The following is a 12,336-nucleotide window of genomic DNA, read 5'->3' as shown; positions in this document are numbered from 1 at the left end:
TTATTATTATTATTATTATTATTATTATTATTTATGTTGTCTTTTTACTTCTAAAGTGAAAATTAAAGGATAAAAATTATCATTTAATAGATTAAAAATAATTTGGATTGTGATTTGCACAATCAAAAGATGGCAAAAGTGATTTTAGGTGAATCAAAGGAAAGATTCTCGAATAGTAAAGAGAGTTGGTGATGAGATAAAGATGTATAAATAAAGACAAAAAGAATTTGATATAAAATGTGGCAGAAGTGTAGAAATAGAGATAACTTTGAAAAATATAAGGAGACGAGAAAAGATGCAAAAAAGATCTTTAGTGAAACTAAATATAAATCATTTAATAGTTTGTATGATAGATTAAGTACAAAAGAAGGGGAAAGAGATATATTTAAACTTACTAAAACTAGAGAAAAGAAGAGTAAGGACTTTGGAAATGTAAAATGTATAAAAAGTGAGGATGATATTATCTTGATTAAAGACTAAGACATTAAAGAAAGATGGCGAAGCTATTTTAGTAAGTTGTTTAATGAAAACCAAATAGAAGGTTTAAACTTAGAATTGTCAAATGAGGAAAAGACTAAAAATAGAAGATTTCTTCGCTGAAATTAGAGTTAATGAAGTTAAGTGTTGGCATAAAAAAAAAAAAAAAGAATGAAAAATGAGAAAGTTATGGACCAGAATAACATCCCCATTGAAGTTTTGGAAATGCCTTAGGGGATAACAGAATTATTGGTTAACTAATTGTATTTAATACATTGTAAAACTAAGAAAATTCGATCAAATGGAGGAAAAACATTTAATACCTATATACAAAAATAAGAAATATTTCAAAATTGTAATAACTATCGTGGAAATTAAACTTATTAGTCATACGATGAAACTATCAAAAAATGTAGTTGAACAAAGATTAAGCTGTTAAAGAACAAAAATCTTCAGAAAAAATCAATGGGGGGTTTTTTAATTCTGTGCGATATACCACAGAAGCTCTTTATCTTTAGAAGATTATGGAAAAGTTTTTAGGGAAAAAGAAGATGGCTTGCTATGATGTTTATTGACCTGAGAAAGCATATGATATTTACACCCCTACCCGAGGTGCCTGGGATTTAACGTCTTTATTTAACTACTGATTTAACAGCGGAAGCAAATAAACTCGGATTCTTATTAAACCAGAGCCGCTAATTATTCTTACAATCACTATTTCAAAATAAGAAAATTACACAAACGTAAATATCATCGAACTCATACTAAGGTTTCTAAGTACATCTTTATTTTTTCTAATTCCCAATCCCCACCCGCATGCTTGCTAGCCTGATTTCCACATGTGCCTTCATAGTTATCTGAAATAAAATATGATTTGGGGTGAGACGCGCTCATTAATAAATAAGATTATTATTAGGTTGGCCAAAATGAGCTTTTTTAAAGAATTTCGTAAAATAATATTTAATACTATAACTATCAGACTCTTTTAGATAAAAAACTTTAAACAATCCTGCTAAAACTTTGTCATCATTTTAACAGTAAATTTTTACAATCATATACTATAACTGTTAACTAACTTTTAACTTTAAAACTGAAAAATATTTAATGATAACATACTCTACTTTTCCTTATACTTTTCCTTAGATCTCATTAAGCACCAATGATCCCTTTTCCACGTACTTACACTTTCAATTCCCTTCAAATCAATCATAACTTTGTACCGTAATTAAATTTGTAGAAACATATTATTGTAAAAAAAACCACCCTTGGCCTGTTTGCGTACTTCATGTTTACCCCCATGTCTGGTGTGCGGTCCAAGCCTGGACTTAGCTGGCTGGCCGACCAAACTAAAGCAACGTACGTAACTTTAAGTGAGATTTTCCTTATTAGTCCTGTCCGGAACAGGTGTGCACTCAATGAAAATCCCCTATACATAAATACCACTCGGTAAAACAGTGTGGGGCAATCTTCTGTCCGTATAAACTTTAAGCTGCGGTACCGAGCATCTGTAACTTGAACTTTCGTTGCCAAGGGTTTTAAAATCATCTTATTATCATTTATATGCAATTTAAAAAAATAATATCGTGAAAATCTCATCTTTACTCATATTTTTTTCATAAAAATGCAACGTACAAATAAACTCATGCACAAACAACATTTTTGTGTTAAATATTATATATAATTTTATTTTTGAATAGAAAGAAATGCCGAAAATTTACCCGAGGATTGGAACATTTCTTACCCAAAATAGATGCACTATATTTAAGAGAGAACTGGTATAATAAATATTCGTAAAAATAAACTCATGGAAATTTTGTGGAACTAAGTAACATAATTAAAATTTACGTCCAACTAAACCTCGGGTATGATTTAAAATAAAAAAGAAACAACCTAATCAAAATTTACGGTACCTTCTTCTTTTACCGTGTGCACGAACACAATAACGAGCCTTTAATGATATGAGATCGGAAAGAGGGTGAGGGGATAACTTACTCAAAATTCTCACTCCCACAAATTCTTTCACTCACAATCCTTCTCTTCCTTTAGAAAATTGTTTGTGAAAAATTGAAGTTGAGAACTCCTATTTATAGGAAAATTTTGGGTAAGAAATGACATTTATAAAAGGTGGGAGATGGTTGAAATTATAATTTTTAAATTAAAGAATGGGCAAGGGATGGACAGGTATGGGTTGAGTATGGGATGGGGATGGAGGGCCATGTGGGAAATGCTTTCCAGCCATTCCCATTAAACTAATTTTTTAATTAAATTAACCTTACCTAATTAATTACTCAATTATTAATTAATTATATTATTTTTTTTTTTCTAATCATTATTATCATTAGTATTTATCATTGTTTGAATTTTTTAAACTACTTTTAGTATTTATTTTATTTTATTATTTTATTTTTTAATAAGATTAATTTAAATTTTAAAAACTCAATGTGGCCCCACATGGTCCTTGTGGCCCCACCAACTTCGAGACCTGAATGGATCCTACGTACTTGAATAACTCTTATCACTATTTTTTAAATGCATCCCTCTAGCTTTTTTGTTGTTAGCTTTGGTGAGACTTGTGTAAACCTCCATACGCTTCGACTTCATGTGGGCCCCACACAGTCTTGTGGGCCCCGCATAGGAATACCTATAATTTTATTATTATTTTATCAATATATTTCTTCAAATTATATCAGTAAAACATATTTAATACTTATTTCCGTATATCGAACAGTGTCTTGTTGGCCACACATATGATACCTATATTATTATCATCTTATAGTAAATTCTAACAATGTATGTCGTCCAAACACTATTTAATGTATATATACTTATTTATGTGTACAAACAGTGTTTATCCTGTTTTTACTTATGAAATTTCCATTTTGACCAGGCCGACCCTCCAGGGAGCGACTGAGCCGCAATGGTCTCTGAGCACTCGCTAAGACAAGGTCTTTCTTAGATGCATCAAACATGAATCAAGGATCTTACAGAAAAAACACTTGTCTGTATTGATATTAACTTAATGACATGTTTCTTATTTTATTATTATTGTACTTAATCATATATATATATATATATATATATATATAGATATATAGAATATATTTTTGGGTCATCACAATCTCCCCTCCTTATCAAAATTTTCGTCCTCGAAATTTGCTAATTTAAAAATTAGTACTGTATAAAATGGTTTGTGCGACTATTAAGAAGAGTCAATTATTAATAATTTATTAGTCCTTAGAATAATTGATGGCCAATTGGACTAAGTTATTTTATTTTGGGAATTGAAGTGGTGAATCTCGGTCTAATAGTGTTGAAATGGGGAAAGAAATTCAGAAGATTGAAAAGGATAGGGTATATATAATGTTATATAATATTAATACATGTCCCTAATAATAAATAAAAAAATATAGAAATCTGGCCGTTAGAGCCCTTAGGATCAACGTCACATCTATCGCATTACTAAGCGGTGTCACTACTAACCGTTGGGTTCTTTCTTGGAAGTTGACCTCTTATAATGTCTCCGCCGTCTTGGGTCGGAAAAAGGGAGAGGACGCCCATTGTTCGGCGAGGAGAAAGCTGCTCGCTCCCCCGAGTTTATGGTGTCCCATATATAGTCTCATTGCGAATTCGGGTTTCCTTGAAATGGTGAAGTAGACCATCATTATCCGAAACCCTTAGTGTGGTGACTGCGATATTGCCATTGTAAGGATATGGCCCTTGGTGGAGATAATTTTGTAAGTTCACATTCCACATCGGAATATGGCTCGATAGGGAAGAGGGTTGGAAGAATGGCAGGGGCCTGCTCGGGTCGGTAGTGCGGAGGAGGTAATATGGAGAATTGTTGGGGCACTAGTTGAGATATGGCTTCTCAACTGATCCCGCCTACGCCTACGGTTCTCAAACCAAAAGCGTATAATTATTTTTTCGGCTCGATTGGACCCATCGTCGGAGTTGTGCTGTCAAGCAAGATAGTCTGCTCCACTTGAAGGAGTTTCCCTTGACTGTTGTGGAAGACCTCCTCTAAGAATCTCCAGCTGTGCTTACCGGGTTCCATCTTTGGAATCGACGATCTAAGTTCTTGCTCTCAGCAACTCGGGAGTTGGGTGATTTGGGCAACATTTTGAGTAATGAGACAACTAGAGACAAGTTGGGAAAAGCTAATCACTACAACCGATTGATTGTTCAAGATGATAGAAAACTGTGATGGCTTATAGTTCGAGGAGGGCGTACCCTTTTTCTAAGGGTATACCGCGTGGTTGTGGAAATCGAGAGAGAGCGACGTGTGTCACGGATTCGAAGCACTCGTTTTGGCACAAATTGAGAGAAACCGATATGTGGTCCGAGAATCAATGAGAGGGCGACGCGTGTCATGGATACAACAGCAATTGCACAATCGAGGGCTACACGATGTGTGTCCCCGTGAGAACCGAGAGGGGTGACGCGTGTCACAGATATCGATAACCGCGTTTTTTACCAATCGAGGGAGAACGACGTGTGTCACAGAATCGAGAGCGAGCGACGCGTGTCACCGGATATTGAGCAACGCATTTTTTGCACAAAATCCGAGGATGCGACTGTGTCGCGGAAATGAGCGAGTTACACGTATTTTGCAAAATTGTGCAACTCCTAGGTTCTTTTTATGTTTTTACAATCTTTATTAAATGCCTTTAACTATAATTAATTTCATCCTTAGATCACCACTTGGGTGTGTGGCCTAGTGGTAAGGAACCGCCGTGCATCCATGTGATCGCGGGTTTCGAGTCCCCACTATGCCAAGTGGGGGTCCTTCATGCCCTGACCTTGCTTTCGGGGTAAGTGAGCTATAACCTGATGATTTCCACCTATGATACCTCCTTTTTTTTTATAAACTACAAGAGACCCTTTTCTATATATATTCCATTAACATTAGTATTATTATTATTATTATTTATTATTATTATTATTAGATCAAATATATGTTGGGGCTGTTTAGCAATTGATGATTTGGACCAGTGGTTATTTTTGTGAAAAAAGAAATTAGTAAATTTTTTATATATGTTTTCATTAAGAAATATATATATATTTTTATATAGAAATTTTTAAGTTGTATTAACTTTTATAAATTTTACAAAATTAAGTTTCATTTTCAATCAAATTTGTACTCCTAAATTAAACTTGGATACTGGATGGAAATTGAATATGTACTGACAAAAAAAATAGATATATTTAACTTGCCCATGCTAAGGGATTATATAATATTGAATTTAAATAGATATAATATTAATTAAATTTTTCCTTATAATTAATACAAAATTAAAATTAAAGATTTTGCTAAAATATATTTTCTAAATTCAGCTTGATGTTCTTTGATACTGAATATGTATGTAACAAAAAAATACATATTCATATCCAACTTATACATTAAGATATTTTGGTACATTCACAGATTTCATAATCAAAACCGTTTGCTCAATCTATTTGTGATGGTAAGCACTTCGAAAATCAGTAGGGGCTAATGGATATATTTCTTATATATTTAGTGAAAATAACAACAGTGAAAATAATTAATCTCAGATATTATTATCATATTTATATATAAAAAAAAAATTTAAATTATTAATGCATTTGACAATTAATTATAAATCATTATATGGGTACGTGTTTTCTACAAACATAAATAACATATTTAAATTAATTACGGTGTCTCAATAATACTACTATTTTTCTTAGAGAATTTATAATTATTTCCTATCCTTGGAAGCCTTCACGTAAATCTCATTTCCTCCAATGCATACTATCTTATGGATCCATTCTTAAATAATATCAAATGTTATTTTAAAAATCATAAATCTATATTAATGTATAATAATATAACAAACTAAAATAAATATTCTAAACTACCCAATCCTACCCAATCAATATTTTATATACCTATGCTCTGATAAAATTTATATATTAGATTATACAGAACCTATATCCTATGGCTCTGGTAAAATTATTTCTTTAAAGTCTACAGAACCTATAACCTATTGCTCTGATACCAAAATGTAACACCCCGACCCCGAGGGCCTGGGATATTAACTCTTTACTACTGATTTACAGCGGAAGCAAATAAACTCGATTCTTATTAAACCAGAGCGCTAATTATTCATGTTACAATCACTTATTTCAAAAGAAGAAAATTACACAAACGTAAATATCCTGAAATCATACTAATGTTTCTAAGTAATCTTTATTTTTTCTAATCCCCCACCCGCATGCTTGCTAAGCCTGATTTCCGACATGGTCCCTTCAGAGTTATCTGAAAATAAAATATGATTGGGGTGAGACGACGCTCAGTAAGTAAATAAGATTATTATTAGTGTGTGGCCAAAATGAGCTTTTAAAGAATTTCGTAAAATAATATTTAATACTATAACTTCAAGACTGCTTTTAGAATAAACATAAATTTAAAAATTCCTGCATAAAACTTTTGTCATCAATTTAACAGTAAATTTTTATAATCATATACTATAACTGTTAAATTAAACTTTTAACTTTAAAACTGTAAAATATTTAATGATAAACATACATATACTTTTCCTTATACGTTTTCCTTAGATCGTCATTTAAGCACCAAAATGATCCTTTTCACGTAAACTTACACTTTCCCTTCAAATCATCAGTAACTTTGTACACGTAATTAAATATGTATAAACATATATTGTAAAAACCACCCTTAGGCCTGTTTGCCGTAAGTCATGTTTACCCCCATGACTGGGTTGTGCGGTCCGAAGACTGGACTTAACTGGCTGGCCGACCAAACTAAATCAACGTACGTAAACTTTAAGTGAGATTTTCCTTATTAAGTCCTGGTCCGGAACCAGGTGTGCACTCAGGAGAAATCCACTAACATAAATAATCACTCTGTAAACAGTGTGGGTGCACTCTGATCCGTATAAACTTTAAGCTGCGGTACCGAACATCTGTAACTTTGAACTTTCGTTGCCATAAGGGGTTTTAAAATCATCTTATTATAATTTATGCAATTTAAAAATAATATCGTGAAAATCTCATCTTTACTCATATTTTCATAAAAATGCAACGTACAAATAAACTCATGCCACACAATTTTTAGTGTTAAATATATATATAATTTTATTTTTTGAATAGAAAGAAATGCTGAAAAATTTACCCGAGGGATTGGAACATTTCTTAACCCAAAAATAGATGCAAGTATATTAAAGATAGAACTGGTATAATTAAATATGCGTAAAAATAAACTCATGGAAATTTTGTGGAACTAAGTAACATAATTAAACTTTACGTACAAAATAAGCTCGGGTATGAATTTAAAATAAAAAGAAACTAACATAATCAAAATTTACTTACCTTCTTCTTTTACCGTGTGCTACGAACACAATAACTATCTTTAAGATATGAGATCGGAAAGAGTGGGTGAGTGAGAACTTACTCAAAATTCTCACTCCACCACAAATTCTTTCACTCACTAATCCTTCTCTTCCTTAGAAAATTGTTGTGAAAAATGAAGGTTGAGACCTCCCTATTTATAGGAAAATTTTGGGGAAGAAATGAAATTTATAAAAGTGTGGGGAGATGGGTGAAATTATAATTTTTAAAAATTAAAGAATGGGCAAGGGATGGGCAAGGTATGGGTTGAGTATGGGATGGGAATGGAGGCCATGTGGGAGTGCTTGCCACCATTCCCATTAAACTAATTTTTAATTAATCACTTACCTAATTAATTAATCAATTAGTTAATTAATTATTATTATTTTTTTTCTAATCATTATTATCATTATTATTATCATTGTTATTAATTTTAAACTACTTTTAGTATTTATTTATTTTATTATTTATTTTTGAATAAGAATTAAATTTAAATTTTAAAAACTCATGTGAGCCCCACATGGTCTTGTGGGCCCCACACAACTTCGAGACCTGAATGGATCCTACGTAACTTGAATAACTCTTATACGATTTTATGCATCCTACATAGCTTTGAGACTTGTGTAAACCTCCATACGGCTTCGGGACTCATGTGGGCCCCACACAGTCTTGTGGGCCCCGCATAGGATACCTATATTATTATTATTTTATCATATATTTCTTCAAATTATATCAGTTAAAACATTATTTTATGTATTTATTTACGTATATAAACAGTGTCTTGTGGCTCCGGGACTCATGTGGACCCCACATAGTCTTGTGGGCCCCACATATGATACCTATATTATTATCATCTTATTATGTATTTCTACAAATTATGTCTGTCAAAACACTATTTTATGTATATATACTTATTTATGTGTACAAACAGTGTTTATCCTGTTTATCTTATGAAATTCCATTTTGACCAGGCCGACCTCCAGGGAGCGACTGAGCCGCAATGGTCTCTGAGCACTCGCTAAGACAAGGTCTTTCTTAGGCATCAAACATGGAATCAAGGATCTTACAGAAAAACACTTCTGTATTGATATTAACTTAATGACTATTTTTATTATTTTATTATTATTGTACTTTAATCATATATATATATATTTTTGGGTCATCACATGATAGGATACTTAGGGAAGTTTTATGGTGGGTTTTAGAAAGAAAAAAAATAAAAACAAAAAAGTGTGTGGAGTTAGTATACCAATGTCATTAAGGATATGTATGATGAAGTAATGACTAGTGTAAAGACTATAGATGGAGAAACTAGAGAATTTCCAATCACCGTAGGTGTATATCAAGGATCTACTTTGAGTCTTTATCTTTTTGCTTTAGTTATGTATCAATTGACTAAAAGTATTCAAAAGGAGGTTGCATGGTGTATGTTGTTTGTAGATGATATTGTATTAATTAACGAAACTAGGGACCTAGTAGAAGCTGAGTTATAATTATAAGGAGAAGCTTTGGAATCTAGAGGCTTTAGGATAAGTAAAAAATAAGACAGAATATATGAAATGTAATTTTAGTAATGATAGGAGGAATATTGAAGACAAAGTTAAACTTGATGATGAAGAAATAAATAGCACTTGTAAATTTTGATACCTTGGATCTATTATGTAAACTGAAGGAGAAATTGAAGATGATGTAATGTATAGAGTTAAAGCAGGTTGGGTAAAATGGAAATGTGCTTCAACTGTGCTCTGTGATCGTAGAATACCCTTAAAATTGAAAGGGAAGTTTTATTTATTTTTTTATTTTTTTGAAAAATAAGGGCGACACTTCCTAACTTTATTAGAAAACTCCTCACTTATGGCGGAGGAATACTGTGGTTCCAACCTTTAGACTTGGGGAAAACAAAATCAAACCCCAAGAATCTAAAATGACTTAACCAACTAATTCAAAACCAAAAAACCAATGGCCACCAACCAAACCAATAAATAAGAACTAAACAAACTATAAGTGGAAAACAAACAAAACTCTAGAAAATCTCGAGGAATAAATCAACCACTCCAACCTTCACAAACACCAGCATAAAGCATCACGAGTGCAAGGAAGGAAATCCCAACAAATCCAATCGAATCATTCCCCTAACTTGGTGTGAAAGCTCATCCTGACAACTATATGATCGAGAAATATAGATTCACCCTGCTTGGCAAAGAAATATACACTTTGATTCACCTCCTTGTAAACATGTTCCACTTTGTAATGTATGTCTCTCAATGCTAACACAAGCTCTTCCCATTATTCCCATAAGTTCCAAGCCGAATACTTCTCAGAATTAATCCACTGAACATACAAAGCAGAGTCACAAGCAATCTCCACTTGATCAAATCCGAGATCTTTGCACAGATTAATCCCTATAATAATTGCTTTCAATTCCACCATATTATTGGTTTCATAACTAGTAATGAGGAAAAAATTGCTTTAAATAATTCTTTTTCATCTCTTATCACGCCTCTACCACCACAATTACCTGGATTACCTCTACAGCTTCCAACCACATTCAACTTAACCCAACCTATCCCACGTTTACACCATCAAATTACACGAGGAAGACGAACCCTCACATTTTTTACTTAAATATCCAAAGCACGAAGGACTGCAATATCCGTGCAAGAAGCAGGTGCACATTTAGTTAATTTTTCTGAAATGGATCTCAGCCAATATTTAATATCAAGCCACACAATTCTCACCGAATCGTGAATTGATTCCATCCTGACTTTACATCGACGAGTCGAAAGTCTCCAAATGATGAGATTAGGTATGAGACCTACCAAAATGTCTAACTGTGAGGCCCGTCTTGCACAACTAAACCAGAAATTAACTCTATCTTTCCATGTATTCATTGTCATACGACCAACACCCAACACCACCGCTGCTTGTTTCCATACCTCCTGAGCAAAGATCTCGTGCAAAATACATGGTCTAGAGATTCAATCTTGGCATTTGAACAACAATCATACCAAGAGGCCATCTGAACACCTACTTCTTGAATACGAGTATCAACCGGAAGACAAACGAACCAAGAATTCCACATACAAATTAACATCCGTTTTGGCAACATAGGATACCAGATCCATTTTGAAACTAAGAATTCCTTTTTACGCTCCCTTATAATTTCCCAAGCACTTGCCGTGGTAAATTTCTCATCTGTTGAAGGTTCCCAAATTACTGTATCTAGACCCTCATTGCAAGAAATAGCAGTGTTCATTACTTCCTCAACCTGTTCTTCACCCAACAAATCCACTAATAAATCAACATTCCACCCATCCCTATCCTAACAATCTTGTGTTCATAGCTTATGGTTTCTGATTTCTTGAACCTTAGCACAAAGGAGACCAGAGGCTAACCATTGATCAAACTAGAAAGAGGCCGACCCTTCTTTAATTTGAACACGAACATGCTCTAATACTTCAGGTATCACACAAGCAATCGATCTCCAAAATCTGGTTCCTTTATCTGGCTTAATTTCTCTCAAGTGATGTCTATTATTCAAATACTTGACTTTAAAGAATTGAGTCCACAGATTATCCATAGTTAAAAGTCTCCACACAAACTTCAAAAAGGGAAGTTTTATAAGATAGCTATAAGATCAGTTATGCTATATGGATCGGAATGTTGGGCAACGAAGAAACATAATATCCAAAAAGTAAAAGTTGCCTAGATAAAAATGCTTAGATGGATGAGTGGTATAACATTGAAAGATAAATTAAGGAATAAACATATTCGCAATAAGTTATGTATAATTCTTATAGAAGATAAGATAAGGAAGGGACGACTCAAATGGTATGGACACTTACAACGTAGGCCACATAGTGTACCTATGAGGAAGAGTGACTTAGTTACTGTGGAGGGTAGAAGAAGGAGAAGGGGTAGATCTAAAATGATTTGGGAGGAGATAGTGAGTAATAATTTAATATCCTTGAATCTATCAAAAGAAATTGTCCATGATCGCATAAATTGGCTGAAAAGGATTCATATAGCCGACCCCACTTAGTGTGTAGCGACCTGCTTTTCCATGCTATTTTTTTAAAATATATATACTGTGAAATTTCACTGCTTTGATACCTTTAAATATAAATCAAACCCTCATCACGGTCCAGATAGGACCCATGGAATCTGAGACACAACAAACAACTTAAGCAGCGAGAAGCTGAATTCATAAAACCATAAAAAATATATATATATATATATATATATATATATATATATATATATATATATATATATATACAATACCAGAGTATCAGGATATTTCCTAAAATATACTTACACAACTATACCCAAAAATACCCTCAACTAAAACTAGGGTTATACACAAATAACCTCCCAAAATACTCACCCTACAAATAGGGCAGTACTGTAGCCCCTCTATCTGTGAGCCTGATATGCTCGCCTAACTAAATCACCTAAAAAATGTTAAATCACTGGGATGAGACAACGCTC

The sequence above is a fragment of the Malania oleifera genome, chromosome 8 (assembly GCF_029873635.1).
Source record: "Malania oleifera isolate guangnan ecotype guangnan chromosome 8, ASM2987363v1, whole genome shotgun sequence".
Classification (NCBI taxonomy): domain Eukaryota; kingdom Viridiplantae; phylum Streptophyta; class Magnoliopsida; order Santalales; family Ximeniaceae; genus Malania; species Malania oleifera.
The sequence above is the reverse complement of the archived record's forward strand: the minus strand, read 5'-3'. Positions refer to the sequence as shown.